The following is a 12,775-nucleotide window of genomic DNA, read 5'->3' as shown; positions in this document are numbered from 1 at the left end:
ATTTCCATGGGGGGATGGACCCAAAGAAGCTCACACATACCCTAGAAGTGGATTTACTCTTTAGTTGTGGTGCGGTTTCAATATAATTTAATTGTATTAATTACCTCTTCCTCTCAAAAACTAACATATCTTGATTTTATCAACTTGTATGTGATCCTTTCACATTTTGTTTTTTCATTTACTTCTAGGAAAAAACGTTCATATTTTATGGTTTCCTGCATCTATATTATAGGATAAAACTGAAATCAGTCAGTGGTTCAGAGACACACTCTCTTATACCTGCATTTATTAACCATTGCTGAGAAACAGTCCACTACGAACTCTAGTGGCTCAAACAACAAGGATTTATTTTTTCTCACAATTCTGTGGGCTGGATGTGTAGTTCTGCTGGTTTTGCCTGGCTTGTTCATGTGGCTGCATTCAACTGGAGGGTTGACTGAGCTAGAAGGCCCAACATGGCCTGACTCACATGCCTGGCTATCGGTGCTGGCTGTAGACAAAGGCACCCAGTTCTTCTACATGGCCTCTTACCCTGCACTAGGCTGGATGGGCTTCCTCTTGTTAGCTAGGTCAGGGCAGTGGTCCAAGAGGGTAAAAGCAGAAGCTGCAAAGTCTCCTAAACCCCAGGCTCTAGGATCCCCATAACATCACTTTTGATGCATTCTATTTACTGGTCAGAATAAGACACAAGGCCAGCCAAAATTTAAAGGGTGGGGAAATATGCTTTACCTTTAGATGAGAGTAGTTAGAAAATACTGTGGCCATGTTTCTCCAATCTGTCATAGGATCTTAGTTTTTTCTTTGTTTACCCGAAAGTAGTTTATTAAAAATTATCATTTCGATGGTTTTAGCAAATCACCTTCCCATCTTCATTCTATCCTGTCTTCCTAAATTAAGATAACTCATTCCAGATGTCAATGGTGGATGGAGGCAGCCAAAGTATTTTATCTTTACAAAACAACAAAAAATTCTAAGCTTCTCAGATTTTTTTTAAATTGGAATATCACCTATAAACTTATGCCTTTAAAATTTAAAAAATAATGGTAGAAAATAATGTGTAGCAATTAAACAAATATACCCTAAATAACTAGAGAATAAACTGACACTAGAACATCTTACTACAAGTAATTTCTTGTAAATGATTCCCTGTAAAAGAGGAACAAGAAAAACCCAGGAACTCATTTCTCTACAGAAGAAAGAGTGATATTGAAAACATATTTAATATTACTACTAATTAAAGAAATGCAAATCAAAATAGGATAGATTTTTCTTCACTGATTGAAATGTCAAATTAAAAATATAAAAATGCCTAGTATTGGTGAGTTTGTACTAAAATGGGTACTCTCATGTATTGGCTGGAGGAGAATTTGGCACATGCACCAATAACTTTAGATTTTACAATCCATTATTCCAACTCTAGGAGTTATAAGACCACTATGAGTTAAATGCAAAAATACTGATACATGAGGATATTTGGAAGAGAGAAAAGAAATAATTTATATGTCTCCAATAAATTGTAATATATCCTGTTGATAAAATGCTATGAAGTCATAGAAAATTATATCACAGGAAAAACTTTATGTAATATGGAAAAATGGTCATTGATACAATGCTAACTGGAGGTTTAATATACAAAACTAACTATATATAACTATTTTCCATTTTATTAATTTTTTATTTATTTAAAAGATTTTATTTATTTATTCATGAGAGACACACAGAGAGAGGCAGAGGCAGAGGCAGAGGGAGAAGCAGCTTCCCTGCAGGGGACTCTACCTGAGCCAAAAGCAGATGCTCAACCACTGAGCCACCCAAGCATCCCCTATTTTCCATTTTAATATATGTACTAATTGTTCTCTGCCTGCCAGCCTCCCATCAGATTGATTTTCCATTCTTGATTGTTTTGCTGTGTGCTCTGAGAGGTTGATTCTTATAGATGGCATTTTGGAAGTTTCCTCATCAGAGGGTTTATTTATTTATTTTTAAAAATATTTTATTTATTTATTCATGAGAGACACACAGAGAGAGGCAGAGACACAGACAGAGGGAGAAGCAGGCTCCCCGCAAGGAGCCCGATGTGGGACTCCATCCCAGGACCCCGGGATCATGCCCCGAGCCAAAGACAGACGCCCAACCGCTGAGCCACCCAGGTGTCCCACATCAGAGGGTTTATAATTAGTTTTGGTCAATGAAAGGTGCTAGTCCAATACTGAAGGGCTGGCAAAGAAAGTGATCTGGCATTTGATTTCTTTCCCCTGTGGTACCAAACCTATGGCTCTCTGTGACTATAGCTCCTGCCAGGCAGCTTTTATTTATTTCCCTGTGGCCTTTGGCTAAGGGATGGAAATACTTCCCGTCCTTACTATTCTCTGTGTGCCTCACCATGTCCTGTCTAATCCCTTGACTCTACCCACACTTCTGAAAGCAGTCCCTTCATTAAGTCTCTGTATTTCAATCTTCTTTTTCAGGATTCAATTTTCTACCTAGACTCTGCCTGAGACAACATTCATATATAATCATAAAAAATACACAGTTCTTGAAAACATTAACAGGAGTTTTCTTGTGGATGGTAATACATTATAGTACCTTATTAAAAAAAAAACAAGGGAAAGATTATTAAAAAGTGAGGTTTTTTTTTTTAGATGAAATTGAGCTAATGTGCATTTTAGCATTGTTTATATCACACTAACACTTTGCAGATGTCACTGTAGTTGGAAATACATTCATATCATTTGTTTTTCCTACTCTGTGAGCTGAGTGGGTAGCCATTACCTTCCTGATTTTTATCTATTAGGAAGCGAGGTTTAGAGAGTGAAAGAGACTTGCTCAAACTCCACAGCTAGTAACAAGAATTGGAGACCAGATCATATTCAGTTCTTTCTACAATGTGGATGTTGCATGGGCCTGCATTTTGGGGTGTACCATTATTACAGATGCTGGTGATGCTTGAAGTATAAGATTTTGCTTAGAAAGTCTTCTTAGATTAAGGCATTTTCCCGATCATAAAAATAGACACGCTTGTTTGGAAAATTCAGACGTAGTGAATACATTAAAAGAAACCTATCCCAAATGATACTATTAGAATATGCTTATTCTTATTTCTTTTTGTGTTTTGTAAGAGAGACTATTTCTTCCTTAATACTTGCATATATCTAATAAGGATAGATTTACCAGATCACTACAAAAAATAGTCCAATTGTTTATGTTCTTTATTTATTTCAAGTCCTTTTTCTGACTCTCTTTCCCAATGCCCTACTCTTGCCTGCAGTTTTATTTCATTTTTTTTGTCATCACCTACCTTTGATTTTATTTTCCTCACTCATTCCCAGATGTTTTATGGACCCATTTATAAGTGTTATGTGTCAGTCTCTGCATTAAAGGAACATAAAAAGGGAAATCCAACTGAGAACATCCTAATAAGCCAATAGCAATCTACCCCTACCAAAGAAAAATTGCTCAAATCCCAAATCCTACTTTTCCAAGGCTTATAGGGGTCCTTCTGATCCATTCTTCAAATTAGCAATTCAAATCTTTATTTCATGTATCCAAACTCCAGAGTCTTTGTGCACGTAAAATTCCCATTAAATTTAATGCTATCTTAGGGTATAAAATATATGATGTCTGACATTTATGTGCGATTGAGAGTAGTGTCGTGTCTGGAGCTTTATTTCAGTTGCTGAGATTGCTTTATATCTTTTGATTTCTGGATCATTTTGCTGCATTTCAATAGCCACTATTGTGGCTCTACTTGAAAAATGTTCATTTTGTACTTTTTAAAGTGGATGCAATTCTGCATGGCTGAGTGCACACTACTTCCAAGGCTAGTGCTTTTTGTTAGTAGCACTGCTTTTGTTTCCTTCCCTGAGTCGTTCACCACTTCTTTCTACTTCACAAATAGTTCTTGCTGTTTGCCTTTAAGTAGGCTACATTCTTTAAAAAATTTCTTCTGAAGTCCTGTTCATCCCATTCAATACCATTTCACCTCACATATTCAAAACTCTTTCCCTCTGACAAATAAATAAATAACCTCTAACTTAGGAGTTTTAACCAGTTTCTCCATAAGAGATATATTTTAGGTTAGAGAACATTCTGGTCTGAGTAACTTGGATCATCAAATTCAATAACACAGTGGATGACATTGTTCTTCTGTCATTTTGTGCCCACTTACGTTCTCTATCAACCCTCTGTGAGAGTCCATAGGAATGACATGTGGGATCCAACAGTTTGCTCATTCTGTCCTCTCTGTGTGTTTATGAATTAAGGTAAAGGCACAGGACAGCTGAATTCTTGCCACAGGAGAGCAAGTAGAAGGCAATATAATAGATGATTAATTCAAAGTCTCCTTTTCCTCCTCATGATAGGAGGTGAGAATCTTCCAAAATTACATGACAGAGGCAGATCCCAACTTTGGGAGGAAGGAACAAATAACCACCTACAGTACTTTCAGAATTAAGCATGTTAAGTTTATGTGTGCTTAAGTTGTTATGATTTTAGTGCAATGGAGACTTTGAAATTTGTTTCTGAATGACTAGGTTTATCCAAGTTGGAGAACACAGTATTTAGCGCTATAGTCCTTCCCACAGATTTGCACACAGTTTTTTGTTTGTTTGTTTGTTTTTTTGTTTGTTTTTTTTATGATAGTCACAGAGAGAGACAGAGAGGGGCAGAGACACAGGCAGAGGGAGAAGCAGGCTCCATGCACCGGGAGCCCGACGTGGGATTCGATCCCGGGTCTCCAGGATCGCGCCCTGGGCCAAAGGCAGGCGCTAAACCCCTGCACCACCCAGGGTTCCCTGCACACAGTTATTTTATCGAGTCAGCATAGAACAAGAGAAAGAACACTTGTAATGGAGTTGGAGGACCTGCACTCTAGGGTGGACTAGTGAATTTGGGTGAGTGTTAACCTGTTTGGTCTTTAGTGTATTCACCTGTAAAATGGGAATAACTGCCTTTGGATGACCTACCTTAGATGAGATATTATATGGTAAGTGTGCTTTAAAAATTTCTGTACAAATGTAAAGGATTATTATTTCAGTGGGCATCAGTGTCACTGCTATTGTTATCACTAATACACTGTTGATCCTCAAATCTTTATTGCCAAACCCAGTGTGTCTCCTGAGCTCAGATCTATATTTTCAAGTACCCACTGAATATGTTTTTGTTTTGAATATGTTTATGAATGTAAGTAAAGGCACATTCAATTTGAATATATCTTAAATGATACTTATCTTTTGAAGCTACTCTCTCTCCTGCATTTTTATTAATGACACTGCTATATTCCTCATCACTTCAGACAGACATCTGGGAAGTATTCCCCACTCTTTCATCATTCATTATCTTATAAAGAGTAAGACCCACTGGTCTGCTCTACAAAGTCACCTAACTCCACCTGTTCCTCTCCATGGCCATCTAAGTCCTAGGTCAGCCTTCTTATCATTGTGGAAGTAACAGACTTGCGTTAGAATAAATCTCTTGGAATTATGCATTAAAGTTTTTTTTTTCCTCAAATGTGTCTGTAGGGAAAAGCCAACAGCAAAGATCAACACTTTCAAATTCATAGCTTTTATGGAGTAGAGGAGTCCCAGGAAGAAGTCAGTGTGCATTATAATTTCATGAAAAACTCAGTTTTCTGCAACATAATGTAGCAAGTGCAAATTCCTGAAAATAGACAGATAGTGAGTAAAATACATCTAATCACAAACATGCAAAACTGACAGTAACTTAGAATTAAGGATTATATTAAGGAGAAAACTATGAATCTTAGTGAAAATTTTAAAGGAAATCTTTGTCCCCCTTTAGCAAACTGGCTAGAATCTCAATTTTATTAACAATATATGATGTACTATAGGTTTAATTTTGTTCAGGGCAGTTGAATAATTCTATTTATTTATTATACTTTTGTGATATTGGATTTACAAGTATTTTTCAAGTTTCTTCTGTACTTTTTATAACAAATCATGACTAGCTCAGTGCTTTGCAGCTTTAAGGGCTCTTATGCCAAAAAACTTTCCTTCCTGTTGAGATTTCTCATAAAAGACCATGGTGATATGTGCTCTGTGGTTTCACAGCAATTTTAATCATGTTTGAATCAAAATTTGGGTTGTCTTATGATTTTCCAATTCCATATGATCTTTCACTGGACTAATTAAATAACCTTCTTACTTGTTTCTTTTTCCTTCGCTTCATTTTCCTTCAATTAATTCTCCATATTGATACCAATGATCTTTTTAGAATGTAAATGAAGGGGGCCGAGGTGGCTCAGTTGGTTAAGCATCTGACTCTTGATTTCAGCCAAGGTCCTGGTCTCAGGGTCCTGAGATTGAGCCCTGTGTTGGGCTCCACACTTGATGGGGAGTCTGCTCGGGATTCTCTCTCTCTCTGCCTCTCTTCCTGCTCGTGTGTGCACTCTCTCTCTCTCAAATAAATAAACAAAATCTTTTAAAATGCAAATGTAATCAAGTCACTTTCCTGTTGCAAACACTTCATTGGGGTTTGGAATCCTACAAAATGAAAATAAAAGACCTTAGCATGCTATACAAGTTCCTCTATGATCTTGCCTCTCTTGTGTCATATTTGTTCATGCTCTTTCCTATCCCTTATGCCTTGGCTATCTCCATATTCCAGCCTTTTAAACTACCTATCTGGGCGCACCATGTGGGTTCATGTCTCTGTAACCTTGTCTTGAATTCCTTCCCTAGCTACCTTTTCTTGCCTTTCTTATCCTGGTAAAATCCTGCTGCATTCTTTTTTCTTTGTTTCCTTTGTTCCTTTGTTTCCTTTGTATCTTTTTAAACTTTCAATTGGAAATAATTTAAAGTAAAAGGCTTAGGACATTTAAAATAAAAAGTTTTAAAAATAAAACATTACAAAAAAAATCTCTGTATCTTTTCACCCAGAGTCCACTGGCTTTTAAGTGCTATTCAATTATACCAGGATAAGTATGCTAAAAAGTTTATCCCAACCATTTCTTATTAAAGCACCCAAGTGACACCAATTTCCAAACATTTCTGTTTAAATAAGTACCTCAAGAGGAGAAATAAGTCTGTTTTCTGTATTTGCTAAAATGGAGGAGCTACTGATTTTTGTTTTTGTTTTTGTTTTCCTTTGGAAAGGCAAAAAACCACAAAGGTAATCAGATATGAAACTGGTTCCCTCTGCCTTTTCTTGGTACTTAAAAAAATTAAACTACAGTGAATTCTGAGAAATACAGTTACTCATCAAGGGGAGTGAAGAAAATTGTGAAGCTGTCTGCTATAGTTATCATACCACTTGTTTTGTACTCTCACTACCTAAGAAGTAGGGAAATACAGGGCATTTCCAGGAAGAACCAGACTGTAATTAACCACAGCAAGTCTTCTTTTCTCCAAGACAGACCTATTCGAGTTCTTAAGTTTGAGTTCAGTTACTATTTTATCTCTTCTGCTTCTCTCTATCAAACTATACATCATACTCTCTTCCTACCATTATTTATCTGTCTCCACTAGATTCTGAGCTCTTCAGAAAGGAAGGGCATGTTTTAGTCATTTTTCTTTTTGACAGAACTTATTATAGTGCCCAGGAAATAATAGGAATGGGAAGATATTTGTTGACTGATGAACTAAATTAATGAAGTGCAACAGAAATTAACAAAGATGACCTTGAGGTTTGTGAAGTATCTTTAGAAGGGAGACATCTTGGCACTAAAAAAAATACTACTGGTGTGACAACTTTTAGGTTCTGCTCTATTGTTTTAAATAGTTTTAGCTGACATAGCTAATTATGAGACTTTTATAGAACTACTGAGATGTTTTTGAATTCTGTAAAGTGATTAGAAGAGGTAGCAATCAAGAGACCACCTGTCTATCCCTCATGCATCCTGAAATGTTGGTGGTTGTATCTCAAAGACATTGGCACCCTCCCATGCTATGAACTTTAAGACTTGACCTACAGGTGTGTTTTACCTATAATTCCTAAAGGAGTCTTTCCATTTAAAAGATTGTGTTCTTAACTGATCCCAATTTTTTTGACCAAAGAAGCAGCCCTTAAACTTGTCATTGAACTAACAATCACTAGGTCAAAAAGGAGTTGTTTTTTTTTTAAACAGTCAGTCTTAAAAAGTAAATGTGAAAAGCAATGTCTTTCCTTCTCCATAACTCCTTATGAATCTAAGCATCGAGGCAGATACACTTCTTACTAGGTTGTCGTTTTAAGTGGCTCTCGTTGGAGTTCTCTTAAGTTACTTTGCTGTGTATTGGCCACTGGCGGTCTATTCACTCTCCATAAGTTAAGCCTCAATATCTCCTGAGGAACTTGTTAAAAATACAGATGTGACGGCTCTTGCTTATGATGACAAGTGGATGGCCTTTGATGGACATTTCAATGCTTTTGCACTTCAAGGTTTCTGATTCTTTTCAGTAATCTAAAAAGAAAAAAAGAGTATCTTAGGATAGCTTTCCAAACTAAATCTCTGTTCTTATTATTTCTAATCAATAAAACAAGATACCTTTCCAACTGAATTTTTTTGGTATCTCTTTCCTTTAACTTAACTTTCTCAGTAAGAGTGACTCAATTTGTGTTCAGTTTTTGTTTATTTGATTAACACTATGTTGCTATTGACATCTGATTTTGGTTTTACTATAAGGCCTATGGTCTTTGGAGACAGATAAAACAAAAGCAAAAATAAACTATTGGGATTACACCAAGCTACAAAACATTTGCCCAGCAAAGGAAACCATCAATAAACTTAAAAGGCAACCTATTGAATGCCAAATTATGTTTGCAAATGATATATTTCATAAGGAATTAATATCCAAAATATACAAATAACTCATACAACTCAACACCAAAAACCAAGTAATCCAATTAAAAAATAGGCAGAGAGCCTGAACAGACATTTTTCTAAAGAAGAAATACAGATGTCCAACAGAAACACGAAGAGATGCTCAACAACATTAATAATCAGGGAAATGTAAGTCAAAACCACACGGAGATATCACCTTACACATGTCAGAATGGCTAAAATAAAAAACACAAGAAATAACAAATGTTGATGAGGTTGTAGAGAAAAAGGAACCCTCCTTCACTGTTGGTGGGATTGCAAATTGGTGCAGAAACTCTGGAAAACAGTATGGAGCTTCTTAAAAAATTTTGAAAAATAAATATCACACAGTCCAGTAATTCTACTATTATCTGAAGAAAATGGAAACACTAATTTAAAAAGATATATGCATCCCCATGTTTACTGCAGATATACTTACAATAGCCAAAATATAGAAGCAACCCAAGTGCCTACTGATAGATGAATGGAAGAAAGAAGATATGGCATGCACACACACACACACACACACACACACAGAGGAATATTATTCAGCCTTGAAACAGAATGAAATCTTGCCATTCATGACCGCATGGATGGAACTAGAGGGTATTATGCCAAGTGAAATAAGTCAGACAGAGAAAGACAAATACCATATTATTTTACTTACATGTGGAATCTAAAAGCAAAGCAAATAGTCACAACAACAACAAAAACAGAAACTAGACAAAGACTCATGGGTACAGAGAACTGGTGGTTGTCAGAGAGGAGAGGGGTGGGCTGTTGGGTAAAAGAGGAATTAACATGTATAAGCTTCCAGTTATAAAATAAATAAGTCATGGGGATGAAAATCACAGCATAGGGAACCTGGTCAGCAATATTGTAACAATGTATGGTGACAGATGGTGATTAGCAACTGTATAGTATATAGAATTGTCAAATCACTAGGCTGAACACATGAAACTAATGTTGTGACATTGTATGTCAACTATACTTCGATAATAAAAGAAAAATAAGATTAAAACTAATAATGAAGATAAGAGTATTTTATTACATCAACTTCAAGAGTCTTATCTGTAGTATTTTAAGATATCTGAAACTGGGATGTATCTTTCAGTTGATGGCATTTTATAATCTCTCAGGGAAACAGCAGCTGTGGTATGGTTCAGAGTGTCAGAATCAAAACATGCTGAATGGGTGGCAACAGCATGGAAGGAAATCCTGGAGACAGAATTTTAAACCACTAGAAATCAGTTGTTATTCTGAGTATTGGCAATATTTCTAGAGCCAGAGTCAAAGAAAATTAACTACATAATTACAAAGCCATGTTAGTGTGATGCTTGGTAAAGGCTTTTCATGATATTATGGGTTATTTTAGGGAAGGCTTCACCACCAGCACTCTTCCCGGTACAGGAGCTATTATGTGGAATTACTTGGATTTTGATTGATGACTCTAAGTTGGAAAGTGATGAATAGGAGGATTTTGGTTTTGAAGAAGTTGTAGGAATACCTTAACCAATTTATTTTACTTGCATTTTCCTTTTTATGTATGCACAAAGTTGATTTATGATAAAAAGAATCTATGTTTAATTAAGCCAAAAGCATTTTTCCAATAAATATAATATAAAATTACAAGTGATAAGAATGCCTTAGGTTATAGTTTAATCAGAAGCACTTCTTTTCTCTCTTAGTGGTAATAATGGAAAATAATGGAGTTTCTTACCACTGATGGACTCTTAGATTCTATGAAATGAATTTAAGAAAATGTGAGAGCTTACTGCTTGCTTACTTCGTGTCAGGCACTCTTCCAAGCATATCACATATATTAACTCAAATTAATTCTCACAAAACCCTATGAGATAGGTGCTATTGCTGTTCTCATTGTACAGAAAAGGAACAAGTCACAGAGGTATAACTCTGACTCTTAATGAGTTTCTAGATTTGTGACCCAGAACACTTTTTTTCACTGACACAGTTCCTCATATGCAAAATGGGCATCATAAAGTGCACCTCACAGGGCTGTTGTGAAGATTAAATTAGTTGATTATATTATTATATTATATTATATTATATTATATTATGCTATTTAGAGCCTAAAAAGATCTAAGTAAGACCTTGACTCCACAAATTATGGATTCCCTTTCTTGGTCATTGTTGATCACCTACACAACTTCTATTATCCACTTCCTTCATAATAGAACCCTGATTTTGTTCAGATAATTTACCATCTCCCCTAAGTAGCACTTGTGTCTCATTGGAACCTAATTCACCTGAACTATAGTAGTAATCTTTGGTCATTTTAAGCTACTCATGGTACCACTCTCCTTCCTAACAATGGGTTTAGGGACAAGGGGCTAAGCCAATCAAATAAGGACATTACCCTAAGAGCAAGGAAATGGCACAGGCATTTGATCCAAAGGGGCATGAAAAGTTTATGGGTTCTGGAAAAGGTCTTAGAAAAATACATGTCTTTTCTTCTGAACATTGTGGGGCTCACAACTGGGCAGCCATTTAGCTACCAGACTGAAGATGAAGTGGGTACACAGCTAGGGACAGAATTAAGGTATCTACAGAGAAACAGCTGGTATTACCGGATTAAGTCAATTCTGCAACCCACCTCAATTTTGGATTTCCAGTTATTGAACCAATTCAACTCCTTACTATTTAGGCTATCTTGAATTGAATTTCTGTTATTTATAGCTGAAAGCATCCTGCCAGAATGAATAGCTCCAATTACCTTGCTCTTATGCATTGCAGGTCCTATGCTAGGCACTTTGTATACATTATATACATCCCTGCATCATTATCTTTATCTTAAAGCTGAGGAAATGGAAGTCAAGGGAACATAAACAGAAGATGGCACAGACAAGATGCAAACTCAGCATTCCTTTCTCCTTTTGCTTCAAAATCAATGATCTTAACTGCCATATTCTCCTTAAACTTACATCTGATAGAATTTTACAAAATCTGTTAAAAATTTTGTTTATGGTACTCTGTTTTATGGGAGAAATATTTGCCTTTGTAAGAACTTTTTTTAGCTAAATATTTAACCCAGCTTCATTATACCTATTTTAATATCTTTCCACAAAGTCATTGCTTTTTTAACTGTGGAGCCATCTGTATTTTTATTGTTGGTTAGACTGATTATATCACTGGCAGATTCAAATTCCTCCTGGACCCATAGAAGTAACGAGTGAAATGACCAGTGATGGCTTGTTCCATGAGCTTTTCCTGCTTCTCACATGTTCTCTCTCCATCTCTGGGTCCTATTACAGTGGAAATACGGAGTGTTTGAGTTGGACTCAAGAAGTTGTCCAGCCCCAGTCATCCATGGGGTTAGAGGTCATTTAGTTGTCATTCATTATTTCTCAACTCCCTGAGATGGAGAGTGGAGTTTTGAGAAGTCAGCTCTTCTTCAATGGGCTTATGAACTATAATTGGTTCTACTAAGATAGAAACATATCGCTATATTTAAAGAATCAATAGTCTCAGTCAATTATTAAAGTAGGTTAATAGCTACCTAGTGTCCAAGGACTAATGCCATATACGCAGTGATCCATACCCCGCTTTAATTATAATTGGTCTAGGTCCTTAAAGCACAGGGTACTGTCTAGATGAAGTACTTAATAACTCTGTAATGATGAGAAGTAATGTGTATATACAAAGATAGTGAGAGAAAAAATCAAGTGATTAAAAGAAAAAAACCCAGCTGGTCACAGAAAATACACTTTCATAAAATTTTAAGGTTCACAAAGTATCTGTTTCTTTTTGTCCCAGTTTAGTGGTATTGGCTGAGTCCCAAGATTTCAAGGTTTCAGGTCCCAGCAATTCAATCAGGTGGGTAGTTAAGGAGACCAGTCTGAATGGCTCAACAAGAGGCAACTGGAATGTGTCTAGGCACAGATGTTTATTATGATGATGTGAAGTATGAGAAGATGCAATTTGAAGAGAACAGAATACCACAGTATAGGACATAGTACA

The sequence above is a fragment of the Vulpes lagopus genome, chromosome 9 (genome assembly GCF_018345385.1).
Source record: "Vulpes lagopus strain Blue_001 chromosome 9, ASM1834538v1, whole genome shotgun sequence".
Taxonomy (NCBI): domain Eukaryota; kingdom Metazoa; phylum Chordata; class Mammalia; order Carnivora; family Canidae; genus Vulpes; species Vulpes lagopus.
Note: the sequence above shows the minus strand (reverse complement) of the source record.